Here is a 12,450-nt window from a genome sequence, read left to right as displayed (position 1 = left end):
CCCCATAAGCCCAACTCCTAATAACTACCATTCTACTGTTTCTGTGACTTTGACTATTGACGATACCTTCTATAAGTGGAATCATGTAATATTTACATTTTTATGACTAGCTTATTTCACTTAGCATAATGTCCTTTTATTTTAAAGTTTATTTTGAAAGAGAGAGAGAGAGTGAATGGGGGAGAGACAGAGAGGGAGAAAGAGAATCCCAAGCAGGCTCTCAACACTGAGGCAGATTCAGGGCTCGATCTCCCAACCATGAGATCATGACCTGAGTCAAAATCAGGAATTGGCTGCTTAACTGACTAAGCCACCCAGACACTCCATGTTTTTAAGGTTCATCCATATTGTAGTATGTAGTGACTATTTTAATTTAATAGCTTCCCTGGAGATTATAACATCAATTTTTGACTTGCAAAATTCTAACACTAATTGGCAGTTTTACCCTCTTCTTTGAAAAAGCAAGGGAGCTTATGCACCTCCCAATTTATAGGCCATGGCTACTATGCATGCTAATTCTCTATGTATTTTTAAATCCTAATAAAACATTCTTAGTCTTTTATACATCAATCTTCAGACTTGACCATGTATTTGTGGTCTGCATTACTATTCATGCCTTCTTGCATCTCCAACTTTCCAATTGGTCTTCTATCTCAGAGTACCTTTAAATTTTTTTCAGTGGGGTGAGGACTTTTGGTTTTGTTTGTTTTGTTGCTTTTTAAAACTGTTTATTTCCACTTTATTCTAGAAGGATATTTTCACTGTATATGAGGTGTGTAGAGTTGCAGACTGGCAGTTATTTTTATTCAGATCTTTAAAGATATCATCCCACTCTCCTGACTTCTTTCTGTTGAGAAGTTAGCTCTAGGTCTGACTGTGATCCTTTCAAAATTGCATAGTTTTTCTCTAGCTGCTTTTAAGATTCTCTGTCTTTGCTCCCTCAAAATTTTATTATGATGTTCCTAGGTGGATTTCTTTATTATATTTATTCTGCTAGTGATTTCTAGCACTTCTTGAATCTGTGGCTTGATGGTTTTCATGAATTTTGGAACGTTATCAACAATATCTCCTCAAATACTCTACATTATTCTCTTTCTTCTGGGGTTCCCATTACACGTATGGCATACCTATCCCTGTAGCCTCTATGTTTTTTACTTCCTCTTCTGTATTTCCTAATCTTTTGAATTTCCATATCATTTAGTTTCTTCTAACTTATCCTGCAATTAATTCACTGACTCTTCTCAGATACTATCAATCTGTTTTTAAAACCGTACATTGAGTTCTTAGTTTCAATTACTACATTTCCCAGCTCTAAAATATGCATTACAAAATAGTTTTCCAGTTGGCTGCTGAACTTCTCCAAGTTGTCTTTATTTCCTTGAACATTTTAAGAATTTTTTTTTAAGAACAGTTATTTTGTTTATTTTAGAAAGAGAGAGTGAGCACAAGTGGGGGACAGGGAAGGAGGGAGGGAGAGGGAGAGGGAGAGAGAATATCTTAAGCAGGCTCCACACTAGTGTGTAGCCCAACACAGGGCTCTATCTCACCACCCTGGGATCATCACTTGAGCCAAAATCAAGGTCAGATGCTCAACCAACTGGGCCACCCAGGCTCCCCAAGAATAGTTGTTTTAAATCTGGTAACTACAATATTTGGATCTCCTGTGAATTTGTTCTATTGTCTAATGTTTCTTATTCCGTATTTATTGTTTCATCCTCTTATGTTCCAACTATTTTTTGTGTGTGTGTACTAAATAATCTATTTAAAAACCTGATAGTGAAAATAATCTGTGAGGATTTCCAGAGAGGATCTGTTTGCTTTGTACCAAGGCACCCAGTTACGTCAAACCAATTTCAGGTACTGAAATAATTTGAAACTAAGTTGCAATTCCTACAAAGGTGAGTCTATTTCCACTCATTTTTACTACTAGGACTCAGTCTCTTGGGGTCCTATGCCAGAGCAAAGGGTGGGGGGTCACAAGTCCCCGCTTACAATCCAGAAGGCCCTTAACATCAATCACTGTCCTCTTGGCTCCAGGAGTTTGTCACCATTGGCTTCTCAACTGCTCTATCCTCTTTGCATCACCCAGGTAATTGCCTGTTACTCTCCCTTCAAAATGTTTATCTTCCCTGTCTTTAGTCTAATGGATTCTTGCATGCACCAAACCAACTCTCTTGGACTAATTTTGAAAATGATACATTAGAAAAACTTGGGAAGATTTTTTTTTGTAGGAAGCATATAAATGAGAAGTGTAAGAAAAAACTTAAATTGATTCTAAGAATAACCTATTTTTTTAATTGCCGAGGGTAGAAAGACAAACCACATTTACTTACTTCTTTCCCACCTTATTATTAGATATTTTAGATATATTAGATATTTTACTCCTAAAAGGAAGGGAAAAAGAAATACATGGCCAATTATTTCCAGATACCTTTTGTAGAACAGTCAGCTAGAGCCTAAAATAAAATGTCCTCTTTATTGAATTTCTAAAAAGAGATGACATTAGAAAAGTATATTAAGAGTGAGTAAATGACTTTCAACAAAAAGAACTGTGTTGGGGCGCCTGGGTGGCTCAGTCAGTTAGGCATTCACCTTTGGCTCAGGTCATGATCTCACAGTTCGTGAGCTCGAGCCCTGCGTCAGACTCAGTGCTGAAAGCCTGGAGCCTGCTTCAGATTCTGTCTCTTCCTCTCTCTCTCTGCTCCTCCCCTGCTTGTACTCTCTCTCTCTCTCTCTCTCAAAAATAAACATTAAAGAAAAAAAGTTTAAAAAATAATAATAAATTAAAAAAAAAAAAAAGAACCGTGGTTGAACCCAATGAACTAAAAGACCCAAAGACGTGCTTCGGTTCTGTATTAGTTTCCCATGGCTGCTATAACAAATTACCACAAACTTGGTGGCTCAAACAATGGAAATTTACTCTTTCATAGTTCTGAAGCCCACAAGTCCAAAATCAGTTTCACTGGACTGAAATCAAAGTAACGGCAAGGCCACACTCCTCTGAAGGCTCTAGAGAAGAATCTGTTCCTTGCCTTTTCCAACTGCTGGTGGGTATATAGGCATTCCTTGGCTTATGGCCATATCACTCCAATCTCTACCCTCATAGTTATAATGCCTTCTCTTCTATCTGAAATCTCCTTCTGTCTCCCTCTTATAAGGATACTTGTGATTGCATTTAGGCCTTGCTTGGATGATCCAGGATAAGCTCTCCATCTGAAGATCTTTAATCACATCTGCCAAGTCTTGGCCATCCATACAGGTAACACCCACAGCATTTAGGATATGGGTATCTTGGGAACGGGGGAAGAAGAATTATTCAGCCTACCATAGGTTCCTAGCTCTGTAGTTAATTAACATTATAAATTACTTCCAGATATGAAATATATACGTCATGGGAATGAAAGGTATAGCACAGAGAATACAGACAATAGTATTGTTAACAGTGTTGCAGGGTGACAGATGGTAGCTACACCTGTGGTGAGCACAGAGCTGTATAATTTCAAATCACCATGTTATACACCTAAAACTAACATAATAATGAGTGTCAACTATAATTCAATAAAAAATTTGTAATTAAAAATTTTAAGAAATAATTTATTTAAAAAAGAAAAAAATCTGAAATATTTTTAAAATTTTAACAAAATTTGTTTCTAGATAGTCTACAGTGTACTAAGGTACTGAGCCAGGTGTCGGAAAGACAAACAAGAATAAAACCCAGTTATTATCCCAACAGGCTCTGAGTCTAACAGAAGACAGGCATACAGTGAATGTTTATAGGTATAGCAGATGAAGTGGGAGGCAGAAAGAATAAAGAAGTCAGTTCCAATAGTTATTATGACTTCAGGGGCACCTGGGTGGCTCAGTTGGTTGAGCGTCGGACTTCGGCTCAGGTCCTGATCTCATGGTTCGTGAGTTCAACCCCCTCATCGGATTAGCTGCTGTCAGTGCAGAGCCCACTTAGAATCCTGTCTCTCTCTCTCTCTCAGAAATATGGTTTTAATTAAAAAAAAAATAAAAATAAAAATTCTATGACTTTATAGTTTGTAGTACTCACATTGACAGCACATATACTAAGACTGGAATGTTACAGAGAAGATTAGTGTGGCCTCCACACAAGTAAGACATGCAAATCCATGAAGTGGTCCATAAAAAAAAAATGTTAAAAATAAATAATAAAAATTTAAAGATAAAAAATAAAAGCAGTTTTTACCTCTTCTCTTTTTTCTCTTTTTTGAGTTTATTTATTTTGAGAGAGAAAGCGCACGCAGGAGAGCAGAGAGAGAGGGAGAGAATCCCAAGCAGGCTCCACACTGTGACAGCACAGAGCCCCATGTGGGGCTTGAGCCCAAAAACTGTGAGATCATGACCTGAGCTAAAACCAAGAGTCAGTCGCTTAAATGACTGAGCCACGCAGATGCCCCTGTAGATCTTCTCTTGAAAAGGAAGTCCTCACATCCATTAGGGAAGCTATTTAAAAAGCAAACAGAACACAACATGTGTTGGAGAAGATGTAGGTAAACCAGAACCCTTGTGCACCGCTGATGGGAATGTAAAATGGTACCTCTGCTACAGAAAACAAAATGGCAGTTCCTCCCCAAATCACAGAATTACTGTAAATCCAGCAATTCCCTTCTGGCTATATACCCAAAAGAAGTGAGATCAGGGATTTCAAAAGATATCTGTACACCCAAGTTCACAGCAGCATTATTTACAATAGTCAGAAAGTGGAAACAACTCAAGTGCCCATCTACAGATAAGCAAACAAAATATAATACATACATACAATGGAATATTATTCAGCTTTAAAAAGGAAGGAAATTCTGACACGTTACAACATGGATTAACTCTGACATTATCCTTAGTGAAATAAGCCAGTCATAAAAGGACAAATACTATGTGATTCCATTTGTATGAGTTATCAAGAGTAGTCAAATTCACAGAGACAGAAAGCAGAAAGTAGGACGGTGGTTTCCAGGGACTAGGATAAGGAGAGTAGGGAGTTATTGTTTAATGGATACAGGGTTTCAGTTTTGTGAAATGAAAAACAGTTGGGGAGGGAAGAGGAAAGAGAGAGACATTTAGGCAGTTCTGTATAAAACAAAAAGTAGTAAAGCGGGGCACCTAGGTGGCTCAGTTGGTTAAGTGTTTGACTTTGGCCCAGGTCATGATCTCATGATTTGTGGGTTCAAGCCCTGCATCAGGCTCTGTCCTGACCACTTAGAGCCTGGAGCCTGCTTCGGAGTCTGTGCCTCTGTCTCTCTCTCTCTGCCCCTCCCCTGTTCACGTGTGTGTACGTGCTCTCTCTCTCTCTCTCTCAAAAATAAACAAACCTTAAAAAAACTTTTTGTAAGTAGTGAAGCAATTAAGCAATATTATAGTACTGGGATAGAGAAATTAATTGTTCATGCATGATCAACTATGAAATTCAAGTCAGCTATTTTAATGTTTCAGAGGTTTAACTATCAAATGTGAAGGTGTTTTGTAGCTGAATAGTTTTACAAGTGGGAAAAGAGGAAGAGAGAGAAGCAAAGTTAAGTGTGAAATGAAGTCAACAAAAAAAGTACAATACTTGTGAATGTGCTCTTATCACTGTAACTTGATAAATACAGTCACACATGGACAGGCAAACATGATTTTTAGGTCTAGAAAAATATTAGCAAATGTGATTGTTTAAAAGAGTCTAATGTACCATCCCCAGAGATAGTGATTCAAAAAAAAATTTTTTTAATTTCCAGAATGATTCTGAGATACACTCAAGTTATTATAATCGTTCAGTCTTATCCTTCTTTAGTCTCTGAAGGCTATTTATAGAGAAAATTAGGATCATAAGTAATCTGTGGGATTCAGAACTAAACCTACTCCCAACCTTGGATTACCCCAGAGTTGGCTTTCTTTTATCTAGTGCTGGATTCAGACATCAGTCAGATGTAAAGGTAAAAACTATGCTTATTTATCTCACTATAACTTCATATTATGAACCTAACAGGTTCTCAAATATTTGCTATGGGTTCTACCCAAAAGTTCTTTTATTTAGCTCATGATTTTCAACATTTGGTTGCCCAACAAACAGTTCAAGTAATCCAAGGGTAAGGCCCACAAGAGATTTTTGGCAGAAGCATTTTTTACCTAATTAACTAGTAGGCCACATGAACTAGTAGGCCACTTAGGGTCTAAAGACCTGCCCACTGTTGCCACTATTTAATTCAGAGCTATTCAAACCATCAGGGATAAAGAACTAGTTGTTGTTTTTATTTTGTTAATCTCTAATCTTTGAGGACCAATGCTTTTATAAAACAATAAAACTGTGCTTGAGAGTGGTGTGAAGAGATTGGCAAGTCCTCTCCTGAAAACACAAGTATTAAACTGAACAGGACTGTCAACAACAACCATTTCAGGGCCCTAGAATTCAACCAAAGGCACACGACAAATTGAGAAATTGCTAGAGCCTTAAGTAAGAACAATGAAGTCTGTATGCTTCTTGCCTAGGATTGATCCCATTCACCTATCTCCAGCTTTGTGGAGAACAACGGCTTTACCAGGGCAGGGCTGGCCATAAAAATCTGCAGTTTTATTGCCAAAGAAGGCTAACTAGAGAGGAAGGCAAAACTCCACAGCTCTGTCAAGCTCAAGTAGAGAACTCAGCTGGAAATGAATAAAAATAACTCATTGCTTTGTTAGCCTGAAGCTGGAGTCTTGGTTGAGTGAGTGGTAAATAAGTAGGATAGTTAACAGGGAAATCCTGGAAAAAAACACAGAAAAGCTAGATTAGCTCTTTACACATTCCTAGCTAAATAAGAAACTACGCACATGCACAGGGAAACCCAGGAGGCCAGTGGAAAGTAAAAGTGAAAACAAACTTAAGAACTGCCTGAACTTTGAACATCCTCCTCAACCCATATGGTTCAGTCAGCAGAGGATCAGAGCTTATGCATTTGAGATGTTTAGCAAAACCTCATTCCAAATCACTGGCTGACCAATAAACACTGCAGATGCAGGGACAACCCCTATATAAATATATGAAATATTTATATATTTCATATATTTAAATATATAAATATATTTTATAAATATATAAAATATATATAAATATATTTTAATATATAAAATATATTTATATATAATTTATATATATTTATTTAAATATAAAAATAAAAATTAGAATTAAAAAAAATGTGCAGATACATTTGTGACTGTACACATGGGACAGGCAGAGAGGTAGATGCCTCAATTTATGTCCAAGCTAATTATTTTTAAAATACCCTCGGGGCGCCTGGGTGGCGCAGTCGGTTAAGCGTCCGACTTCAGCCAGGTCACGATCTCGCGGTCCGTGAGTTCGAGCCCCGCGTCGGGCTCTGGGCTGATGGCTCAGAGCCTGGAGCCTGTTTCCGATTCTGTGTCTCCCTCTCTCTCTGCCCCTCCCCCGTTCATGCTCTGTCTCTCTCTGTCCCAAAAATAAATAAATGTTAAAAAAAAAAAAAAAGCATTAAAAAAATAAAATACCCTCAAGAATATAAAGAATCCAGAGTTAATACATTACCTTAACTATCCACTTAAAAAAAAATAAATAAAAAGCTAAGGGGCGTGAGTGGCTCAGTTGGTTGAGCGTCCAGCTTCAGGTCAGATCACGATCTCACAGTTTGTGAGTTCGAGCCTTGCATTGGACTCTGCGCTGACACCTCAGAGCCTGGAGCCTGCTTTGCATTCTGTCTCCCTCTCTCTCTGCCCCTCCCCCACTCACGCTGGCTAGCTCTCTCTCTCTCTCTCTCTCAAAAAAAAAAAAAAAAAAAGTAAATAAACATTAAAAAAAAAGGCTAAAAGAGGGGCACCTGGGTGGACTCCATTGGTTAAGCGACCAACTTTGGCTCAGGTCATGATCTCACAGTTCGTGAGTTCAAGCCCCACATCAGGCTCTGCTGTCAGCACGGAGCCCACTTCGGACCCTCTGTCCCCCTCTCTCTCTGCCCCTCTCCCACATTCTCTCTTTCTCTCTCTCTCTCTCTCTCTCAGAAATAAACATTAAAAAAAAAATTTTACTCTTTAAAAGAGATTATTAAGAAAACAGAAAGACAGGGGCGCCTGGGTGGCGCAGTCGGTTAGGCGTCCAACTTCAGCCAGGTCACGATCTCGCGGTCCGCGAGTTCGAGCCCCGCATCGGGCTCTGGGCTGATGGCTCGGAGCCTGGAACCTGTTTCCGATTCTGTGTCTCCCTCTCTCTCTGCCCCTCCCCCGTTCATGCTCTGTCTCTCTCTGTCCCAAAAATAAATAAACGTTGAAAAAAAAAAAAAAAAAAAAGAAAGACAAGACCACAGGCTGGGAGAATATATTCAAAAATCATGTACCTAATAAAGAACTTGTATCCATAATATATAACTCTTACAACACAATAATAGTAAGACCAACAACTCAACGAAGAATTTGGACAGACATTTCACCAGAAAGATAACACAACAGCTAATAATCACATGAAATGATAGTCAACATCATTAATCACTAAGGAAACCCAAATCAAAACCATAACGAGATACCATTCCACACCCAGTAAAATAGCTATAATAAAAAAGACTGACCATACCAAGTGTTGGCAAGGATATGGCACATCTGAAATCCATATATATTTTTGGTGGGACTGTAAATGGTATGAGCCATTTCGGAAAACAGTTTGGGCACTTTTCTTTGAAAATTACACATTTTTACTCTTAGGTACGTCTCCATGAGAAATGTAAACATATGCCTATATAAAGACTTGTGAGCAAACTTTATAATTATTTATAATAGCTAAAACCAGAAATAATCCAAATGAATAATCAACGGCTGAATGGATAAACAAAATGTGATATAATCTGTGATATTGTAACATAATCGGAAATAAATATTTTTATCTTCATCCCCAGCTCGTGGCTAGAGCTCCTAAAACCTTTGTAATTTCCTAGGCAATAAAGGTGCTAGGACCATCTTTTGTTCTAATATTTGGTCTTTGACTTCAACTCCTGACACAGAACTCCTAATTCCCTTGGAATTTCCTGGGTGATAGAAGCGTCTTTTATTCTGTTTTTATTATATTTTTTTTAAAGAGAATTGTTCTGGGTTTTTTACGTTTTTGTTTTTAATTTTTTATTTTTAGAAGGGGAGAGCACACATGCGAGCAGGGCAGAGGGGCAGAGGGAGAATGAAAGACAGAGAGAATCCCAAGCAGGCTCCACACCTGGCTCAGAGCCCAATGCAGGGCCCAATCCCACGACCCTGGGATCATAACCTGAGCCAAAACCAAGAGTCGGACGCTCAACTGACTGAGCCATCCAGGCGCCCCAGGGACATCTTTTACTTTAATGAAGCAACTTTGGTAGGTTCCTGAATAGCTTCAGTATGGGACTGGTCACCAGAAAGATCAAACCATGATTAGAAGCTTGGAACTTTCAGCCTCACACACTTTACTCCAGGAGCAAAGCAGAGCTAGAGCTAGAGTTAATAATCATGCACAGGTGATAAAGCCTCCATTAAAATCCCTAAAGTATGGTGATTTCAGGAGCTTCTGGGTTGGGGAACACATCCACGTGCCGGGAGAGGGGCACACCCCAACTTCACAGGGACAGAAAAACTCCTGTGTTTGGGAACTTTCCAGACCCACCTACGTAGCTCTTCACCTGGCTTTTCATCTGGCTGTTCATCTGTATCTTTTATCATATCCTCTGCCATCTAATAAACCAGTGAATATAAGTGTTTCCTGGATTCTGTGAGCTACTGAACCTGAGGAGTCGTGAAAACTGCTCATTTGCAGCCAGGTTGGACCAAAGTGTCAGTAACGTGGGGACCTTCTTGCCATTGGCATCTGAAGTAAGGGAATCTTGTGGGACTGAGGCCTTAACCTGTGGGATCAAACACTAACTCCTGGTAGGTGGTACCAGAACTTAATCGAATTGTAGGACATCTGCTAGTATCAGAGAATTGGTCAGTGTGGGAAAAACACCCATCATCTGGTTACAAAAGTGTTATGAGTAGCAGACTGTAAAAGAAAAAAGTTTTTCCTTTTCATAACTTTAATATTACTTAGTAGTAAAAAGGAACAAACTACTGATATAGTCAACAACTGATGAAACTCAAAAACACTACACTAGGTAAAAGAAGGCAGACACAAAACTATATTGTATTAATTTGTTTATATGAAATCTATAGAAAAAGTAAAACTCAAGAGACAAAGTAGATCAGTGTTTGCCTGGAACTGGGGTTGGGAGCAAGAACTGATTGTAAGCAGGTAATAAAGAACTTTCTGGGGTTAGAAAAATATTTTACAACAGGATTGTAGTGATAGCTGCAAAGCTGCATAAATTTACTGAAAAATAATCAAATTGCACATTTATAAAAGGTGATTTTTATGGTATTTAAATTATACCTCAATAAAACTGTTTTGATAAGGCTTGGATGTTGCAGACTGTCAAATCACCATAAGTTTCTAGACACTCTCCATTTCTAAATATTTCTCCAATGCACAGAGAGATATCAGTCCGTACTCTGAGAAGCACTAATCTAACTGATTTCTGCCAGGATGGCTAAAAGGAACAATCAATAGTTGTAAGTGAAATTGACCTTAATTTAATTTAAGCCATTCCAAGTTTAACTCCACTAAATATTTCATTAAATAAGAAATTTACATGTATCACTGACAAAAGGAAAATGTTTTCATTCCACAATAGACCATGTTTCCATAACTCATTATAAAATGACACTTTGTGGAGCGCCTGGGTGGCTCAGTCGGTTAAGTGTCTGACTCTTGATTTCAGCTCAGGTCATGATCTCACGGTTCATGAGTTTGAGCCCTGTGTCAAGCTCTGCACTAACAGTGCAGAGCTTGCTTGGGATTCTCTCTCTTACGCCCCCTCTGTCCCTCCCCCCACCAAGAATAAATAAACTTTAAAAAATAATAAATAAAATGACTCTTTGTAAATGAGTATCACTAGAAAACAAAAACTACCATATTAGCTCTCTTTTTGATGTTTTAAAAGCTAAGTTTATAGAGTCAGTATAATTATTTGGACTAACAAAGCCCACAACAATCAAATTTTAAATATATAAATGAATACATGAAATAAAATTATATAAATATTTTGTACTTTTTTTATTCAAATAGATTATACATACAGATTTACTTCAGAGAAAGTCCTAACAACAAATAAGCTTTCTTTTGTTTCCAACTAAGTTTTAATTCAGGCTACGTTCAATCAAAATTTGTTAGCACTTAATACCTATGATATGGTCAAAAATCTAAATTCATTTTATAGTAATTAGATAGCAATTACAAAAAAGCAATGAATCTTTCTTCCAGTTCTGGAAAAACACAGACATGAATTAAACAAAGACTCTAGTTTTAACAAGGTCAAAGCAATCTGCTGAAGTTAACTTTTTAAGGAAAAATTAAATGCTAAACTTTTTAGAAGAAATTGTTTTATTTTAAAGTCTAGAGTCCTATTTTTACTATTGTATTTCTCATTTGTCGGAGGAAAACAGATACTCCATGTTTCCAGCATAACTAGGAAGAAAGCAAACTGAATCATGATGATTAAGAAGAAACAAACTTTGATTATAAAAACTTTTCAGTGGATAATCTCACTGCGTAAAACAGTTCAGTTTCTTTAGTAATCTAACCATTCCTTAGAACTCAGATTTCCTTTATATAGATTTACTATACAATGAAACTACAGCTTTCACAAACACAAGCAGCTCTGGTACATTATTTTCTTAGAATTAGGTTTTTGAACTACCAGGTCAAAATTAAGTTTAAAAGCATTTCCTTCATAGGGGTGCCTGGGTGGCTCAGTCAGTCGGTTAAGCATCTGACTTCGGCTTAAGTCACAATCTCACAGTTCGTAGGTTCAAGCCCCATGTCAGGCTCTGTGCTGACAACTCAGAGCTGGAACCTACTTCGGATTCTGTGTCTCCCTCTCTCTCTGCCCTTCCCCTGCTCTGTCTCTCAAAAATAAATAAACCCATTAAAATAAATAAAATTAAAAAATAAAAGCATTTCCTTCATATTCAACACATGACACTTGAATCTATAGCTTTGTTTTGAATTAAAGAACATTAAATTTAAAATTGGGGCGCCTGGATGGCTCAGTTGGTTAAGCGTCCGACTTCAGCTCAGGTCATGATCTCACAGTTCGTGGGTTCGAGCCCCACATCGGGCTCTGTTCTGACAGCTCGGAGCCTGGAGCCTGTTTCAGATTCTGTGTCTCCCTCTCTCTCTCTGCCCCTCTCCTGTTCATGCTCTGTCTCTGTCTCAAAAATAAAAAATAAACAGTAAAAAAAAAAATTTTTTTTAAATAAATAAATAAATTTAAAATTAAATTGAATGAGGCGGAAAAAAGCCAGGATAGCTACGGTCATTCTTTTAACAAATATATTCCAGTTAGGTATAATAAATAGTTCTAGTGCTATTGTTAAATTTGTTCCTTTGCATTT

The 12,450-nt window shown here is 37.7% G+C and overlaps 1 protein-coding gene and 1 non-coding gene across 2 annotated transcripts in view; one reads left to right on the top strand and one right to left on the bottom strand.

Annotated features, from left to right (window-relative positions):
* SPATS2 (spermatogenesis associated serine rich 2) overlaps positions 1-12,450 on the bottom strand; it is a 78,000-nt gene that overhangs the window by 64,406 nt on the left and 1,144 nt on the right. The window lies entirely within an intron of this gene.
* Positions 4,047-4,153, top strand: LOC124502777 (U6 spliceosomal RNA). Its single transcript, XR_006960031.1, has one exon. It is a non-coding gene; the product is annotated as a U6 spliceosomal RNA (small nuclear RNA).

Source organism: Lynx rufus, unplaced genomic scaffold (genome assembly GCF_022079265.1).
Source record: "Lynx rufus isolate CCGP_SWC_20201006 ecotype Redwood Valley unplaced genomic scaffold, mLynRuf1.p SCAF_7, whole genome shotgun sequence".
Lineage (NCBI taxonomy): Eukaryota > Metazoa > Chordata > Mammalia > Carnivora > Felidae > Lynx > Lynx rufus.
Note: the sequence above shows the minus strand (reverse complement) of the source record. Positions and strands in the feature narration are given on the sequence as shown.